Below are 4,152 nucleotides of genomic sequence, written 5' to 3'. Positions count from 1 at the left end.
TGGCTTCTTCAGTCAATTTTCTCACTGATTTTGGGTCTGAATCACCTTTAAAAATATCAAACAGAGCTTTTAATTATCTAGTAGTAATCTTAAAATGGGGTCTAAAGCCAATTAATGTCTCCTAATAATTTTTTTAAATCATTCAAAATTTGCAACCCATCCTTTCTGGTTTGTATTTTTTGTGGAGGTATAGTTTTGAGGCATAATTTATGAATATGGAGGCTTAGTTTGCCAATGACTAGCCCATGTTCTTTTAGAGAGTGCTGTAAATGAGCATCAGCTGTTAATAATTAGCCCTCCTGTTTATGTGCCAAGAGAATATCAGCCATATAATGAACAATGTATACTTGAGAATAGGCCTGTCTAGTCTTCACTATAGCTTGAGCTACAAATTTCTGACACAAGGTGGGGCTGTTAGCCATACCCTGAGGCAAGACTTTCCAATGATATCTTTTCATAGGCTCTTCAAAATTTACAGATGGCACACTAAAAGCAAACCTTTTACAGTCCTGAGGAGCAAAGGGAATAGTGTAAAAACAATCTTTTAAGTCTAGTATCATTTTATATGTGTCCTGAAGGATAGCAGAAGGGTTGGGCAGCCCTGGTTGTAGAGCCCCCATCAATTCCATGGTTTCATTCACTTTTCTAAGATCATGCAATCATCGCCATTTTCCTAATTTCTTTTTTATAACAAAGGTCGGAGAATTCCAGGGAGAACTTGAGGGAGTGATATGACTGCTTTCAAGCTGTTCCTGTACTAACTGCTCTGCAGCTTGAATCTTTTCTGCTGTAAGAGGCCACTGATCCACCAACACAGGGTTCTCACTTTTCCAAGTTATGGGATCTGCATGGGGTACAGGCTGTTCAGTGACCTCCTCTAAAAATATCCTAAGCCTGTCCTTCAAGGTCTATGTGTCAGGGATATAGGCTCTATTTGTCCCTGACCAGTTTTTCCTAAACCTTGATTTGGTAAAGTCCTAGATTTAGCATCTGATTAGTAACTGCATCATTGGGGCTGCAAAGATAAACTTCCATACAGCTCATTACAGCTCTTCCCCAGAAGTTAACAGGCAACCCTGAAACAAAATATGGTCTAAAATTTCCTTCATGTCCTTCCTCGTCTTTCCATTTTAATTGAGTTTGCCTTATTCCCTGCAACTGAGTCACAGAAAACTGTTTAGGCCCATTAGAAGGCCATTGATCAGCAGTAAGTACTGAAATATCAGCCCCTGTATCTAGCAAGCCTTGAAACTTTCTTCCATTAATATATAAAGTTAATTCTGGTCTATGAGACCCAATGGTTTGTATCCAATAAGCATTGGAGGATCCAAAAGCTGCATCACCTCTTTTTGCTCTCTTAATAGTATTTGTAGTTTGTACTTGTGGGAGTAGCAGTAATCGTGCCAGCCTTTGTCCTTTATGGATCACTGATATTCCACCAGGAGAATGAGTCATAATTTTGATTTCTCCCTCAAAATATGCATCAATTACTCCAGGGGCTACTAGAACTCCTGTCATGGTTGAATTTCTTCTTCCTAATAATAATCCCACAGTCCCTTTGGGCAGAGGCCCATAAACTCCTGTAGGGAGGGCTTACATTCCCATTTCTGGAGTCAATACTGTGTAGGTGGAGGAACTGAGGTACAATTCTGCAGTGCCTGGGGTTGCTCTAAAGCAGTCTTTAATGGATTGCCTTGTTGTGGAACAAGCTCTGTATTGCCCCACAACATTGTTGTGGGGCCTGGGGCTGGCCCTTCCTCCCTTTTCCCTGTGGGAGAGGATTTCCCATGGCATCCTCCTTTGATTTACATTCATTTGCCCATGTTTACCTCTCTTGCATTTTGGGCATAATCCTGGCTCTCTCTTAGAAGCAGTGGCCTTCTGTTTATTAGGACACTGTTTCACTCGATGTCCCATTTGTCCACATCCAAAACAGCTTCCTAGAGGACCAGCAACTCTTCCTGTGGGACATTTTTGCACTGAAATAGTACTTCCTTAACTGGCTCTCCTTGTAGTGCTGCTGCCAAGGCCACACCCGAGGGTCCTGCATCTGAACAAAGCCTAATATAATCAGACAAATTTCCCTGAATGGTCTCAAAGCTGCGTGACAAGCAGAATTAGCATTCTCATAAGCCACTTGTTTTACAAGTAGAAGTCCTGATTCTGAAACTCCCAGCAATCTACTTGCAGTCTGTAGTAATGTATCTACAAAGTCCTGATATAACTCATCAGGTCCTTGTCTAATTTTTGACAAATCTTCAGTCCTTCTCCAGGTAGATGGGAGCTTATATTGAGCCCTCCTTGCTGTGGCATTAACTTGAGCGTAAAAGGTAGGATCAAAGTCTAATTGCTGCCTCACTTCTTGATATTGACCCTCTCCTGCAAGCATGTCAAAAATAATAGGTATCCTCTGTGCTCTATTTATTTCTGCAGTGGCCTGACAGTGCTCTACATATTCTGTTTTCCAAAGCAAATAATCTCCTCCTGATAAACATACTTTTGCCATCTGCTCCCAGTCTCTTGGGGGAAGTGCCTCAAAGGACAATGACTCTAACATAGCTTGCATAAAAGGAGCAGTTGGGCCATATGGGGCACAAGCTGTTTTCAATTCTTTAAACTGTTTAAAAGGAGTACGAGTATGTCCTCTCACTCTTATTTCCTTGACCATCATCTTGTTCAATTACAGGAAATAACTGTGAACCCTGAGTACTTTCTCCCCTTTGAGCTGCTTCAGAGAGAGCAGCCTGTAAGGGTGATAAAGGGGCTGTGTCAGGACAAAGGAGAAGGCTTGCCCTCTGGTCTTTGCACTGCTGCAATTACAGGTGGCTTCTCCACTAGTGAGGGAAGACCTAACACTGCTAAAATAGCGGGTACTGCACTTCCCTGAATATGTCTTCCCTGAAGTTGCTGTACTTGCAAAGACAGAGTTTCTACCATGCTTTGAAGGCATTGAATCTCCTCTAAACATTTCTTTCTTTGTTCACCTTCAGGCTTAATAAAAGCAATAAAAGGTGGAAAGCCCTCCTCTTGATGATATTTTATTGCTTCCTCCTCCAACTCCTCCATAACTCTTGGATCCAAGGTCTCAAAAACATCATCTTTAAACAATTGTCCGGGCCCATGTTCTGGCTCTGCATGCCCAGTGGAAGGTTTAGTTTCACTTTCTTCCTCAGTGCCAATTCAGCTTTATTGACTGATTTTTCTGGTTTAACTTTATCCCTTTCATGTCTAGAATCAAAACTTTCCATAACTAGAGTCCATAAGCTAAAAGTATCCACCGGGACCTTACTCTGTCCATGGGCATCATAATAATCTTGAAATTTGGTCCCTACTCTTTGCCAGGTTTTTAAATCTCCTGTCCCATCTTCTGGGAACCAAGGACATACCTTTTCCACAAAAATCTAAGAAATTACACAGCTGCTGATGTCGTATTTTTGCACCTCGAGTACGAAGCATTTTCTTAAGCCGGGGTACAGGCCTGCCCTGGAAGTGCTCCTCCCACCTTCCAAAACAAGGCATGCTGCTAAAGAAAAGGATCCCAGGGAGGAAAAGAATTCCAAACCTAGCTCACTAAGACAAAACTAGTGATGTGTGGCCTACCCTGGCTCAGGAAACATGGTGGTCGAGGGGGTTGGAAAGAAAATAAGAGCCACAGAGTGAGTGGGCATACCCTGAGGCACAGTCCCCCACAAACATTGAGTGAGGCCTTCATGACCCACAGTGAATACCAACAACCCCACTGAGGTGTGCCCTCAAGGAAGAGGAGCAGGGTTGAGGACATATAGAGTTTAACCTTTTATAAAAATAAAAGTAACAGGGCTGGAGAGATGGCTTAGCTGTTAAGCGCTTGCCTGTGAAGCCTAAGGACCCCGGTTCGAGGCTCGGTTCCCCAGGTCCCACGTTAGTGTCTGGAGTTCGTTTGCAGAGGCTGGAAGCCCTGGCGCGCCCCTTCTCTCTCTCTCCCTCTATCTGTCTTCCTCTCTATGTCTGTCGTTCTCAAATAAATAAATAAAAAATGAACAAAAAAAAAATAAATAAAAGTAATAGTTTAAAAAATGTAGATGTGTTAGATTTGACTAATATACTTTCAGTCTACTTTGCCATGCTTACCTAACTTGTGTGTTGTGCGTAACTTTTGATATTTTTTAATTT

This window comes from Jaculus jaculus, chromosome 1 (genome assembly GCF_020740685.1).
Source record: "Jaculus jaculus isolate mJacJac1 chromosome 1, mJacJac1.mat.Y.cur, whole genome shotgun sequence".
Classification (NCBI taxonomy): domain Eukaryota; kingdom Metazoa; phylum Chordata; class Mammalia; order Rodentia; family Dipodidae; genus Jaculus; species Jaculus jaculus.
The sequence above is the reverse complement of the archived record's forward strand: the minus strand, read 5'-3'. Positions refer to the sequence as shown.